The 15,798-nt window shown below is 37.5% G+C and overlaps 2 long non-coding RNA genes across 4 annotated transcripts in view; both read left to right on the forward strand.

The window, feature by feature from the left end:
- The window catches only part of LOC102069412 (uncharacterized), a 61,057-nt gene extending 46,655 nt beyond the window's left edge, over positions 1-14,402 (forward strand). The window contains exons 5-7 of one of the 3 annotated variants that reach the window (XR_012581392.1): positions 12,848-12,921; positions 13,004-13,075; positions 13,160-14,402. This is a non-coding gene — a long non-coding RNA (uncharacterized LOC102069412). Of the gene's footprint in view, positions 1-12,847; positions 12,922-13,003 lie in introns of all 3 variants that reach the window. The other 2 variants (XR_001332715.3, XR_001332716.3) reach the window with 2 other exon arrangements.
- Positions 5-10,940, forward strand: LOC141729860 (uncharacterized). The gene is made up of 2 exons (XR_012581393.1): positions 5-7,720; positions 10,528-10,940. It is a non-coding gene; the product is annotated as an uncharacterized LOC141729860 (long non-coding RNA).
- Positions 14,403-15,798: the final 1,396 nt, after the last annotated feature.

Here is a 15,798-nt window from a genome sequence, read left to right on the forward strand (position 1 = left end):
GTGCTTTTCAAAGACACTGATTGAATAATTGATACTATTGCTATACAAATGCTCAAGACAGGACAAGAAAGAATAAGAAATAAAGTAGGTTTGGGGCTTAAGACCTACTCTTTTTTTTTTTTTTTTCAAATAAGGATTGTGAAGCAAAAATCCTGGGCAGAATACCAAAGCCAAGAGAATGCAGATTCTGTTCATCATTCAGCTTCTGACTATGCAACTCTGCCAAATATCTATAATATATATAAAAGTATTAGAAAAAAGAAGCCATAATGCAAGCAAGACTATTAATTGTTCATTTTCATGAGATACGGTATAATCTGAAAAGAACAGATTTGTTTTGACCAGTGGAACTCTTCCTAATTCCACTCAGGAACTGCAAAATTCCAATGATTATTTCTAATTGTAAGACAGTGGATTTATGTTCATTCACTGCACTTAAGGGGTTTTGAACACTGAAAACTTCAATCCCCCACCACCAGCTCTGTATGGAGAACTGCTGACCATTTGAGAAAAGCAGACATGTTTTGTGCTGAACGTCATCATTCATTAACTGATGAGATATACAGCTTGTGCTCTGTAAAATTTTGCAGAAAAACATTTACTTGTCAGCATGGGGACATGTTTACAGACTCACACTTTAGTAAACTAGAAAGGAAAGGAAGACAAATAAGGTTGGTTTATATCCTCAGTAGAGGAGGAAATGCAGAGAAACAGGAGGAAAAAGAAAAAAAAATCTTTCTGGACTATACCAGACCAGCAAGCACAGTCTCTCCAATTCCCACAGTGTAACTTTCTTTCCATTTGCCTGAAATCACCTGCAATGTGCTTTAGGAGCTAATCTCTACACATTTGGTTTACTTGGCATAGGCCCAATAAAAGCAAGGATTCTCAATTACATTACAAGCCCAACCCGCTTTCTCACTTCGTCTTTTCAACTGCATGTGACCACAGCTACTGAAAATAGAAAATTAGCTACATTTACACACAAGTAATACATAGGAGCCTCCTAGATGGAAAAAATGGAACATAGTTACATGCTTTTTCCTATAATCCACTTAAAGTAATATTTCTCTCCCTCAGGGTTGTAATGTATTCAAGGCAGTTTCTCAGTAAAGAGGTCCAGGGCTATTCTGCTGTCGATTCATTCATGATCTGCTCTGATTTTGTGATCAGAGCAGATCATTGAATAACTGAAGTGTAAATGCAGAACAGGCATAGCTGTCTATGTGTTTTAATGTATTTCAAAGGTTTTTTATTTAAAGAAGAGTCTTATGTTCTCTTCTCCCTAGATATGCTGGGATTTTAGATTCCACATTTTCCAATACTTTTTGTTATACAAGACTAAGGACCATATAGTTTTCATGAGATGGGGACATGGGATGACTGAAGATTAAAAAGTATTTGGTATGGCATGAATAAGAGTATCCAAGTGGAAAGGAATTTTAAGATTTAGATCTAAGAACGCAAATGCACCCAATGAGAACCACAGGCAGAAGTCTGAACCAAAACTTGAAACTACCCTCAAAGTCAGCACCCGTTATTTGAAGACATGTTATACTCATTGAACAGTAACAGATCAAAATGAAAGAGCAAGCAAAGCAAAATGAGATAATGAGAGCAAAGCAGAGAACATGCTCAGGGAGGGGAAAGGGAAATTGAGATATCTGTCATTAACATCTGACTTGCATGTCTCTTAATGGGCTTCTATTGAGTTCTATGCTACTCAACTGTGATTACTACAAAGAAGGAGTTTTTATATCTCAGAATATTCTGGATGGGAAGGGACTCGCAAGGATCAGCAAGTCCCACTTGAGTGAACAACCCATGGGGGATTGAACCCACAGCTTTGGTGGTTGCACCACACTCTCACCATGTGTAGAACTAAAGTATCTTGGGCTATTGCACACTGTTCACCTGAGAGAAACTGCAAGGCATTGAACAGATTCCTGTGATATTCCTACACTCAGATTTCAATCTTCAGTGATGCACAAAAGAAAAGCACTGGGATTATCAGAAACAATTCCCCTGAGCATCGGAGAAGGAGAATTTTTAAATCCCTTGGTCCTTTTGAAATTCTCTGCATGCCATTTCAGAGTAATGTATTGTTTTAAAAAGCCTGGTAGGGAATTCTCTAGAAAGCAAGAAGTTAGATTTCCTGGTATGCACATATGCAAACCTCTGACTCCTGCATTCTCATAAACCAAAATGTTGCAAATTTAGTCAAAAAACCCCAAAAAAAACCCAAAAAACCCCACCACATAAAAACCCCCAAACAAAACAAAAACCATAGCCACCAGAATGTACTACATTTATGTAAATATTTTCAGAAGACACATTATGCAGGTAATCCAATACAATCATAAAGAGCTGAATGAGGTTCTAATCCTGACATTAAAATACCCAAAATAGCTGCTTCAGGACGGAAAATAATGCAAAGAACAGAGGAGACAGTTAAAGTGCTAAAAGCGTTATAGGAACCTTTATATTTTATATTCAGGTGGTGTTTGTCATGAGCAGCCCACTCCCTTTTGGCACTGAATAATTCCCAGCATTTTCATATCAAATCTCAGATACACATATCAAAGACAAGTTTCTAATCTTGTAAGTGTGTTTAGAGAAAAGGAAGGAGAGCAAAAAATACCAATAAACTCCCCCTTTCACCCTTGTCCTCACCTTACTGGCCAATATTTCTTGTTTTTATCAAATATCTGAAGAATTCTCCTCCTAGACAGAGAAGACTAAAAGAAGGTAACTGATTTGTAAGTGCATCCTATTATGCTTTTATTTGATAAACTAAGATCAATTTCATATATATATTTCTCCAATAGCAGGCAAAATTGCAGTTCTAGACAAAAAAGTGTTTAGGACCTGCTACTTATATTGGCTTAAATGAATTTTACATTAGAGAGGAAACTAGACCTCAGAAATCATTTGTCTTCAAATTCCTCCCAGTTTTTACCACAGAAGTAGGGTGAATCACTAAGTATTTGAGCTGTTTGTTCTCCTTCCTCACCTCATTGTGTTTGACATTAGATTAGTAGTGCTGTGAACACCATGTGACAATAATACTGAGCTCAAGACAGGGACCTTTATGTGCCAAGTAAAAAGATATTGTAAAATCTACATTTCACAATATGAACATTAAGTTTCAGAAACATGAGACTGGTTGTACCTTTCTTTGCCCATATTCTATTCTTCCTTCCATCCTATTCACTAATTTATTTCTTCCTCAGTCTTGTACTCCATCTCCCAAGCCTTCAGTGACAGCTTTTAGAACCTGAAACCAGTGTCAATCAATAGGTTCAGGTCAGCTGCCAGATCCATGGGATCAGAAAGATCAGAACACATTTATCCAAAGTCCAAGTGCAGTTCCTTATTCAGACAGCTATGCTGCCTGCTAGTTATTGGGTGGAATTGAAAACAAAAGTTATATTAAAAGACAGCAGGATCATTATTTCTCCTTTCTGCCCCACCTCCTCAAGTGCCTGAGGTCATTTTCCACAACAAAAATGAAAGCCCTTCTTGAAAGTGTTTTTGTGCTAAACAGCAGTGGTTAATTTCTTGCAACTAATTAGTTATTCAAGTGAAAGTATAATGATCCTCCAACATGATTGAAAGTGCTTCAACTGAGTTTCCTGCTAACAGCATACTTCTAGAAAAGATGCAATAAATCAGCAGGGTTATGGAAATCTTTAAACAAAAGCAAGTCTATGACAGGAACCCATTAAAGATACAGCCATGTAATATTTATGCACCTAGCTGCCTCGTGCTTTTAACCCAGCACTCTCAGCTATAGCTTTTTAGCACCTGGGTCGTATTCAGTAAGAATGAAATCCACCCTATCTGCTAAGAGCCAGCACAATGTCTCTGCTTTAGGTGTTCAGTGTATAGGGCTTAAGGGATGGAACTTCCCTCCAAATGGAATTTCATCCAGATATTTCTAAATAAAAATACAAATAGAACACCTTTGAACAGCACAGAAAATGTAATCTGTGAGCCTCAAGCTCCCTGATTACCTTCAGCAAGAAAAGAGGCAGGCACTGACACAAGAATGGTTTATAAATCCAGGCAGGTATTGATGCAGAAACAAAACTTCTCAGAATAGCCAGTATCACCTATGATTGTTCAGATCAGGATTTGTGATTAGGAGTGGTTACCACAATGGTGATAGGGGATCTCTTGAGACTTTTACAGAAAGTCCTGACTGTTTAAAATGCCATCCACTTACTCCTGAACCTACTAATTCATTTCAGAATTTTTATTTAAATGTGTTGGGTACTGCAAAAAAGCAAGACCCTGCGGCTGAAAAACCCATTTTGATAATGTTTGAGGTTTCTGGGTGCTGCAGTTGTACTGATCTGTTTAAATCTCCAAAACAAAGAGATATTTCCCTTTCTTTTTTCACATTAAAATGTCTGCAGGTATGCTTGCATGTATTTTTAAGCACAAGTGCATATGAAGCAAAGAGAATTGTTTAATTTATTAACTTATTTGGCTGTACATGCTTTTCCTCATCCCGTTCACTCATTTATTTCATTGCCAATGCCCCAGTCAGTCTTCCCACAGTTTTAAAAGACTGAATTTGGATTCACAAACCAATTTGAGTTGAGGACTCAAATACAATTTCCTGGCCTACCTTTCCTTGCTGTAGCAAAAGTCTGCAAAAAAGGGAAACCTTGCTGCTGTGAGGTTGGGACTCTGGGAGGTGGGAATTGAAGGACAGAGAAAAGGAAACCAGACATCACTCCCCCTTTCCCACTAAAATCAACTTTGTCTTCACGATAGGTTTTTGGGCCAATGACCACTTTCAACTCACACCTTCTGTTGGAAAAACAAATTAGGAGTCCAGCTTTATTTTGTCAATAGAAAGTTTAAAGTGGTCACTAGAGCAAAAAGCTTTTCAAAGGGTAGCTGAGCTCAACAAGGACAAGGAGGAGGATGTTGAGAAAGCCACAAAAACACAGGCAGATTACAAACCATTAAAGGCTAGGCCATTTTCAATAATAAAGATAAGGCCTTAGAACAGTTCTGGTAATTTGTATCTATTTATTTCTTTAGGAGAATATGCATTACTTTAAAAAGCCTCCATCAGAGCAGTAAAAGGTATTTTGTTTGTGTGTGTCAGTCTTGATAAAAAAAATCCACCAGAAAACAGTAAATTGACTAGGCATTTGCTCCCTGAATACATGGGATTATGCTTCACATTTGTGCTGTAAATCATTGGATCCTGTACAAGCAATTGTACTGCAATGGGTTTTGCTATGCTAAATATTTAAACTGTGTGCCCAGTCCTTCAAAGTCTGAGCTTATTCTGTGTTCAGAGCTTTTTAGAGTTGAGTCAATAGCATATTTGTTTTGAATGGCTGCTCCTAGATAACAGTAACAAAAATCCAAAACTTGTTTACATCATTTAACATGCCTAAGAGCTTAGCCTGAGACATTAAAAAAGCCACACAACAAGCAAGCAGAAAAATGCAATCCTTTAGAATAGTCTCTACTGGTGAAAAGAAGTTACACCATCAAAAAGCAAAAAGAATGTTTTGCCAACTCTGGACCAAGAATTGCTTTGTTTTTAAACTGGAGAAATGACTGGCATAAAAAGACTTCAAGGAATTTCCTCTTCTCCCTGAAGATAGTCATGAGCCTTTCTACTGCCCCAGAGTTTGTGTTGCAGTGATTGCAAGGAGAGGTGCCTCTTGTGGGTCCTAAGCAGGAGCCCTTGTTTATCAGAGTGTGCAAAATGTGGAAAAGAGTCAAAACAAGGCAAATCAGGCAATTCCATCAATCCTGGGCAAACTGTTCCCATCTGAGCAGTACCTTCAGCTCTAACAGGCTCTAATATCAGCTGTGTGGCAAATACCCCTGGCCTATTTTCTTACATTGATTTGTTACCTTAAGAACAAGGCTTCACCAACATGTACACACCAACACTCATGGGGTGCTCTACACACTCTCAAATTGCATTTGTGCTCTAAATTCTGCAAGTAAGGTGATGCTTTGGGGAACAGAGATGAAGCCTAATTTCTCATCTGTTTCAAATTACACATGAAGAATACCGAGGTTGTTAGTAACAAATAGATTAGCATACAGAATTTTCACAAAGGAAAAAAAATGCAGAAATGCCAAAATACAATTACAGCAAAGGAAGTAATGCAACCAGGCAATGATTTACCATCCACACATTTTTAGAATAACAGTTCTAATTGTTAGAATCCAGTGCAGAGTAGTAGACACAGTATTTGAAAAAACAAGCCTTTCATATCTCTACACTACCTCGAGAGCTCCTGATACCTAATCTGGAAGCAGACAAAACTCAAAAAGGTGCCTCCTTTCCAGTGAAGACGTGACTTCCCCTCCGAGGGCCTGGGGCACTGTGCCTGAAATGCTAATAGCTTGAGTTGTGTGCAATAGCCCTATATTGTTTATATAGCACTTCACATGTTCAAAGCACTATGAGATATCAGCCATCACTACACTTTTATGAGGCTGTAAGTATTCCCCACTAAACATCAGGGTTCAAATGACTTGCTCTTGATCAAAAGAAACTTTGTGCAGCAGGACTATAATTATTTGAATTTGGTAATTCTCGCAGACCATTCCTATGGCAACACAGAATGAAGAGGGGGATGGGATATTAAAGCCAATTGCTATTGCACTCTGCGCTGGCAGCAAGATGGACACATGGGGGATCTCTTAGGCAAACCTACACTCACAGCACCTTTTATAGAAAGTTATTTAAAAATCAGGAGCAAAAGTTAAACAAAAGGTTTTGAAAGCCCACAAGCATGTTTTTCTATATGTATCTATTTAACACGTTCACTGTGAAGAACATAAAGGACAACATGTAAATGGTACTGAAGTAGTCCAGAAATCCTAAAAGGGGGTTCTGAATTCATTCTGAAGCAGTTTGGGAGGTTTTATACCAAGATTAGTAGGTAACTTAAAAGCAAGTCCATTTTCTGCAGAAAAAGAACTACAGTCTCCTGTCCTATGGCTGACTACAGTAGGACTCAACTTTTAAAAATATAGAATGTTTTTGCTCCCCATTTTTACACATGTTCTTCCTATGAAAATTCAATTATGCTAACATTTACATGGCTAGTCTCAAAGTATCAAGTCTCTGCTCCTGAAAAAGAACACAAACACAAAGGAGATGCTGAAAAACAACCAATGTATCCACAGTATATATGACAACCAAATAAAGGCTTGACATAAATGCTAGACAGGATAGTTGCTGAAGATTCTTCTCATTACAACTGAAATCACTTGATCCAAAAATCCAAACACTGAGATTGAAGACAGAATAAGAAAACTCTTATCCTCTGCCTTTCCATCCTGTGCCCATCCTATCCTACAATATTGTCTTTCCCACCTCTTACATTTTGCCTCATACACAGCCCTGGTTTCCACACACACCACGTTTCCAGAGCACAGCTTCGCAGTTATCGGCCTTAGAACCTTGCCTGCAGGGTCACGTGGGAAATAGATCATACTACTAAGACAACAATGTAGACCACTACACACAGTCCAGATTCATCAAATGAGAAAAGGGTGCCTGCTTAAAACTATCACAGGAAGGGGGAGGGAAAGAAATTCTCTTCAAAGGCAGCAATGAGTGCAGAGAGAATTACTAACAGAACTTCTTGTGTTTTAGCCAGATTGATCATGTTGCTGTGAATATTTACCCGCTATCTTACAACTTTCACTTGGCATTTTTCAGGTACAGGCTACACAGAACTCTATGCCAGACTATGCTTGCAATTTCTACTGTTTTGATTAATATTGCCTGAAAAGTTAAATTACTGAAATATTTGCTAAAATATTAAAGTATAACATCAATAGGTGATCATTACTTCATGGCTATTAATGTAAGAACCAGTTACCATACTCCATCTACTGATCTAAAGAACAGATGTTTGCATATGATTTATGGACATTGAAATACGTGCATATCTTCCATAAATAGTAATGTGTTCCAGTAACCAAGAGTAGAGAATTGTGATCCATAAGATTGGGAAGTTGCAGGCAGTTTTAGAATTTATTTACCAATTTCTTGGCTTTAAATAAAAAGCAAATCTCATAGAGCCAGGGCCTGAATCCTGTATGCTGGAAAAGTGCTTACAATGTCAAACAGGACTAACAACATGCAGTAATAAATTGCAGTTGGGCTCAAACGGGCAGACACAAAAGTCTGTTTAGAACATGAGTGCAACTATGATTTGTTAAGTAAGACTAGCAATTTATATTGATTGAGATGTAATAAATCTAAATAGTAAGCAAAAAGCCAATATTACTGTGTGTGCTCTCACATTAAATATGGACTTGGAAGTTTCTTTAGTAGCAAGATTTAACCAAATACCAATCAGGTAGAACTCTAATGGGCAAAGCATAGTTTTGAGCTCTGCAATTAAATTATTTCTGGAAGCGCAATCAAATATCTGATTGAACTAATATCACTGCTGCTTCTCACATTTGTTCTGTTCCTAAATTAGCTTGGCTAATCAGTATCCCACCTCATAGCATGTGTTGTAAACATGTAATATTAGCTGATGGGTTTCATTTCAAGAGCAAAGTCAATTTTTGGACAGCAAACTTACTCAAAAACTTCATCAAAGCCTACAAACACACAAAGCAGCATGTTTGGAGATGTCACAGTTTCTAGGCCATCAGAACACTGATAAGACAGAGAACTTCAGATCACTCTGTGATGGCTGTGCATGTCAAACAAGTTTGATTTCGTTTAAAAACCAGTTTTGTGGACAATATTTCACCTGAAAGTGTTTTCTGTTTTTCCACTCTCTTATTCTATGAGCAAGAACCAGGAATGTACAAAAAAGCAGGCTTGTAGAATGTAGAATTTAAACATGGCAATCACAACTTTTTGCTCCTGTCTCAGGCTGGCATGCACTAGTGCTTCAAGATGTTACACAGCTGCTCCTCTTCCCCAGAGATGGCTGTACTCCAGTAAATGGTGAAATACTCCCTCAAACTTTTTTTTCCAAAAGAGGTTAAACAGAGATGTTTCCATAGGTCTAAGGCAACATGAAAACATGGTGATTGTGTGTTTGGATTTCTTGTAAAACATCAGCCTTAGATATACTGCATTAGGAGCTGCTGCTACACTCCAGCACACTGCAGAAACAACTGCAGTTATTGTCTGTAGAACACAGTGTCTTAGGTTACAGTGATTGTTATTTGCTTCTGTTCTTGCAGATTTTTAGATCACAGAAGAAACAAATACTTTTCATTTTGTCCTGTTGATAGCTGCACAGATTCTTTACTTTCAGCATACAACTCAAAGGCATCTAAGAACAAATTGAATTTCTAATAACTACAGTCAACGGGATTTAATTCCTTTCAGTGGAAGCACAGCAGTGTCAATACTTACCGGGATTTAGTATTACTGCTGATTTATTGAAAGTAAAATGTCAATACAACATGAAAATTTGTCATTTTAGAAAGGTTTAATAAAAATGATGAACACATCAACAACACAAAAAATTTATATTATAAGAATCAATAACTGATCATTCTAATTCACTTTTTTCCAGATGAGCATCCAGGTGTCAGCTGGTGTAAACCCAGATGCCACTGACATCAATGGAGCTGTGTCAGTTTACTCTAGCTGAGAATCTGATCCCAAGTGTGCCTCTGCCATTTTTAGACATTGCCCCTGGAATTCACTTCTGCAAGACAATTAAAAAAAACACATGCACACACTGCATTTCTTCCTGTCCCCAAGTGTTTAACTGGAAGTCTGTTGACAGTCTGTGGGAGAGGGCAAGTGGGAGGTGGAAGTAGCCAACAACTGCATCCATGAGATAACTTTGCAGTATCAGTATGAGCACTGTTCCGTTGTCTTCCTTTTATACAAACGAATATTTGGCTTCAGAAAGCTATAACTCCACCTTCCACTAACAAACAATTCCGTGTCAGTGAAAGAAAAATGATGCTGTAAACCACACGAAGTATCTACTTCATAAATTTGCTAACATAGTATTTTAAGCAGTACACATAGATTGTTTTAATGCACCATTAGAAAAAGCACCTAAAGCTGCAAGAGCCTCAAGGCCAAGTTCTGTGTATTCACCTAGGCATTTGTTCCTAAGCAATCTCCCCGCTGCACACCAGCAGTAAAGGTGGTAACAGTTCTAAGGCAGCTGTTTGAAGTGGCCTGCAAGCCAGACTGTGATCTGGCTGACATCTTCCATATCTCATCTGTGTGGGTGAGAGAGGAGGAAGAAGGGAAAAGGTGGGGCAATAAGCAGGGCAGAGTAGTACTTGACAGCTTTTCTAAACAGAGAGGGAGAGGGAGCTTTTGCTTCTATTTTACATAAGGCAGTTGTTAACATGAGTGCATTGTATTCCCAGCATTAACCACTACAGTGAAGTTGGAATGTTGGTTTTTGATTCAACATAGCAAGGTCAAAATGGAAAAGGTAATTAATTAGAACTGAAGATGCAGCTCACATAGTATTGAAATAATTGTCTATTTGTGCAAGCACAACAACCATATCTCCAATTTAGGTCAGGCCATCAAGAGGAGGAAAAGGACTGAAGACTGAGGATGAGATGCTCTACTTCACACAGTTGCCCTCTGGAAGGACTTGCAAAGGCAGTCACTTAAATTAAGTACAGGTCATCAGACAAGATATCTAATCTATTCCTAAGACAGGCAGCTCTAGCAGTCCAAATCCCCATGGCCTTTGCAGCGACACGATGAACTACTTCCTCATGTACCTCTGTCAATTCACGTTAGGTTGCAGTTTTTTTAAAGCGATATTTCATGTACATCATGACCCTATTGCTCAAAGCAAGGAAAGTGCTTTGGTTTATTTATGACCTACTAACCTTAAATAAAAAAAAAATACATCCAATCTGAATGTTCACATAAGCCTGCAGATCTGAAATAAAATTTAAAATAAAGCTGGCATTTGTAACAGCTAGCTAAGCCCAATAAAGGATTTTAAAAAAATGAAAGCCAGATGAAAGAAGATGAAAGCATATTTACCCTGCATAACCTGCACACATCAGGAATCAGGGCTGGAATCCAGAAATACCTTTTTTACTTAGAAGTTTCAGCCCATTTCACAGGCTAGGTGACCAAGGAAATACTGAGGATTTCCATTATGGGGGGTGGGGAGGTATTATTAACAACCTGCGAAAGTAATTCCTTCCAAGATGAAATCCACCCAGCCACAAGCTCTACGCAGCTCCCCTCCTTCCCCTGCACCCCATCCCAATTGCCAGATATCAACCAGGCAAGCCCCCAACTGAAATATGAAGTGACAGATGGAAGCAGGGAATAAGGCCATAGGAATGAGTACTGAAAGAAATGGAGAACAGAAAACAAGCTTATAATAGGGTAGATCTTAAATATGAGCAACCCTTAATCATAAAGTTAATTCATTTGGCTAGAACAAAGTTGAACAGATGCATGTAAGACTGAGTTGGAGAGCCTTAATCTCTCATCACTCATGCCAGGGTGCAGAGGTCTTCTCCTAACATCCATGGAATTAAACCTTGGAAATTTCAGTACAAATAAATGGAGAACTAAAAATAATCACAGCTAAAGTATTGGCAGCAAATATCCTGTGCTGCTGTATTGGGAAAGGAAGGTGGGCTGCCACATTGAATTAAAATGTATTTGATTTAGCTATATTCATAAACAAAGTGGCCTTCATAAACAAAACACATCTAAGCCACCATAATAGTTGATTCTGTTCTGGTCTAGTTCTCCAGTAGGCTATATTAATGACTTTTTCTTTTAGCTGTATTCGATGGAAAATACAGTTGAGTCAAATAATGCAATAAATACCTCTACATGCAGAGCAATTCGTTGAAAGAAACAGTTAGGACCAAGTCCTTGTCATAGTGTTTGTTTGCAAAAGGGGCTGGGGCAGCACATTGATCAACTCCTGTTCTTACCTGTGGGTTCCCTTAACACAAGTACAGACAAAACCCAAACATTTATAAAGCTTTATAAATAACAAAGGATGCGAGACACAGAGAGTAGAGGGCATCTTTATCCAAAGGATAAGGTAAACAAACAAACAGCAATTCATGTAAGTCAATGAATCAGTCGCGGAATTTCAGCACAGTTAAGAGTGGACCTAGCAGAAAAGAATTCTGACAAGCTGAGCTTCAAGAACACCTGCATAAGAACTCTGCTCACAAATGAAAATAAGGTAAAATTTCTGGATTATCATGTTTTGTCTTCTTATCCGGCTTCTAAAATTCTTCTGCAACACAAAACCTACAACCTTAATTTTTAAGTATTATTTATTTTTAATAATAATTAGGACAATTGAGTTGGAAAGCTCAGAAGATTAGGAAAAAAGTGCTGTGTTATTGTGGAAATTTTTAAGAATAAGGACTTTACTGTAGGATGATCAGCTGGATGTGCACAGCATGCTGACACAAAAAAAAATGACAATAAATATAGGTCAAGCCTTGACATACAGTCACCTTTTTTCCTCCTGAAAACTATCACAACAAGTTCTGCATGTGTGAAAATTTGTAAAGAAAAAAAGGCCTACTGTCTCTGAGATATTTTTTGAAAAATTAAGCCTTCTTTAAAGAAAATTTATTTTTATCAATCCTAAACAAGTTTTTATCCAATTGAACCATGTCAATAGAAGAAATTTTTCTCAATTGAGCAATCTCTAATTGGCAACACTAATTCTTAAAACTCTTAGCCAGCTCTGTTCATTTATGGGAATTCATGTTTTGTTTTACTGTGAAGTTCAGTCTTGTGAAATAACAGACAACATTAATCCACTCCTGCCTGGATCTCTACCCTTTATTTTTAAAGCCTGAGTAAGAGAAACATATTTTCTTTTCATAGAAAGAAGTCTGGGAAACTGCCAGCTCCTTGCAGAAAGTCTGAAACATGATCAGCAGAGAAGGGTGTTGGTGTCGGTAAGAGAAAAATGATTCAAGTTGCATCATCTGTATAATTAAAATCACTGTGTGAATTGTGATTTTTCCCCCCTACTTTCAGAGATTTGAGGATGCAGTCAAGTCAATGGAGTTCTGTTGTAGTGGTTGCTTCAGTGAACATTCAACGCTGTCGGTGAGTTTGGAATTAAAGTGAAAACCATCGACCGTTGATTGTACCCTCCAGCTAACCATCCTCCTCCTTACTTCATGCTTTCAGGCCTTAACACCGAAGATAGCAACCTAACCATCTTATGATGTTTCTCCCTCACCCTGCCAAGCTTTACAAAAAAGGTCACAATCAACATTCATTGCTGTCGGTGGGTTTAACTATGTGGACAAGCTCACTGAACAATGAATGCAACTGTGGCCCCACATTGTACAGCTGCTGTTAAGAGGAGCAGCAGCTCTGAAGGCAATAGTGAGAAGCAAACACTTCTTACAAGCTACAGTTCTCTGGTCAGAAAAACACTTGGGGGTATCCACTTTGTGCTTGCTTGGTTTTGAGTGTGTTTAACTTAGCTGACTAGGAAAAAAACTTGCTGCCTTTTTCTGGAGCATTGTCCTCACAGGGTTCAGTACCATTGAAAATGTGAAAATTCTTATTTAGTATGTATGCAGAAAAAATAACAGGATAGGAAGCTCTGTATATCTACTCCTAAGGATTCTGACATAAGAGGAAAGAATATTTAATTGCCGTTTAACTAGGCAATGTTGAAGAGTTCAAAAGTTTATTGTATACTTATGACAACACAATTGGGAACAAATGGGATTTAACTGTTATGGATAAAAATCTTACATCAAAAATATTAATTAATTTTACATTAAACTGATGTTAAGAACAAAAATACTACTGCATTTGCTATTTTTAGGGATCTGAAAGATGACAAAGAAACATATCTAGAAATAATAATGGAAAAGCGGTTAAATTTTAAAGTTACTGTAAACCTAGTACCTATGTCATGCTCTGAGTTTTGCAATAAGAAAATAAAGTGTAAATAAGCTCACAACTGTGTTCTTATTTCTTTACAACCTTTTATTAACCTGGTCAGACACACAAAAGAACCAGTCTGCATTTCTCACTTCACACAATCATCCAAGGTAAGTTCTACCTTTAGACTCAAATACTCTGCAGCAGAAATTGCTTACAAAATCAGGAAAACTCACAGCATACCATCATATCACTCATATCATTCTTCTCATTATGGCAATGTTTATAAACAGTACTTTAGTGGGATTGTTTACAAAGTTTACTCAGCACATTAGTCACACAAGTACTCTTGTGTACTAAGCTTGCTTGGTCTATCCATGTTTCTCTGTGTAGGAACTGAACAGAAAAGTGTCAAGGCTATCATGGGACAATACATCTACAGCCACTTCTAGAACCGTTATCAGTCTAATTAAATGGTAGGAATGCATTTCAGCAGTTCAATCATGAAAGAGATCAGTCCTCTGTCACACGTGAAACTAACATTTATAGACTCAAAAAACATAACCACACTAGCAATATAAATCCTTTGGATTTATATTTGGAAATTATTTGGACATTATTTAAAAGTGGTATTTGGGAAGATTATCTTTTTTTATTCCAATATTTACTGGAGAAGAACCCACATGCTCTGTTGCTCACTGAATGCTATCCTGGTCAGAGACAGAGGAGTAAAGCATTAAAAGGAAGAGTTGCTATGGATAAATGAATTCTCAGCAACGCTGTTCACAGATAAGCCTGTATCTTTATGTTTACCCATTTCTACAAAAATGGGAATTTGAATTACTACAGACTTACATATTGCAGGGAGATAAAGATCATATTAAAAGACTCAGAGGTATACATTCTGTCTAGAAAGAGAAAATTACAAATTAAATTGTAGCTAATATGTTTTTGCTACAAAACAAAGTTCTTTACTGAAACTTAAAAACCAACTCTTCATTTTGCGAAACACTTAATGCTTGTTGTAGATGTGTTATGTGCCTTTAACAGAGAAAACACTTATTGAAACAGAAGAATCTGGAATTTCTCAGCACTGGGAAGAGCTAATATCCTGGAACATGAGTAGTTTCTGTGTATATATTTTCTCTGCTAACTGATAATGCCTGAATGATTAGCATTGAGGAGGGACAGACTCCACTGCAAGAAAAAGATAATGTTACACCCTTTTTTAAGGCAGTATTTTCCCTCAAAACACACATCTCTCCTGATTTCAGTCATCATTTTGTTCCATATGCTTACTAATGGAAGAAGAACTATTCATACTCCACTAAGTCAGGGTGCAGAAACCTCAGCCAGCATTGACCTAGGCACAGATAGCACAGATTGCAAATATGAAATATTTCCACCTTGACTGCAAGTTTTTACTGGTTTCTGAAGAGAAGAATGACTTTTTAATGCTGCCTAGCATGGGAATTTATCAGTGATTTTAGTTACACTGTGTTTTTGTATAGAAATGAAAAAATGTCTCCTTAGTGCACAGACACGTAGCACTTCATACAACCTGAAATCAACCTCTACAGACTAGTTACTTAATAGTCACTGGAAAACAATTCCATTATTCCACTCCCCACAAGAAATGTTGGCTTGCACATATGTTTCCTTATGCTCTAAAGCCACAGAACAATCCCAATTTGGTGACGATAACTGATATACTGTGGAAAGGTTTCATGCTAATTTTCATGGGTTTTGTTAATAACATACATATGTACTCGGTACAATGCCCACAGGCCACAGAAACATTCTAGAAAATTGCTCCTCATTGTCATTGTAAATAATTCACTCACAGCAATATTTTTAGGTCAAGCATATCAAAGCTGCAGTAAATGCAATGGACCTTGACATAATAGGAGCACTGCTTTTACCGCAGT

The sequence above is a fragment of the Zonotrichia albicollis genome, chromosome 8 (assembly GCF_047830755.1).
Source record: "Zonotrichia albicollis isolate bZonAlb1 chromosome 8, bZonAlb1.hap1, whole genome shotgun sequence".
In the NCBI taxonomy this organism is placed as follows: domain Eukaryota; kingdom Metazoa; phylum Chordata; class Aves; order Passeriformes; family Passerellidae; genus Zonotrichia; species Zonotrichia albicollis.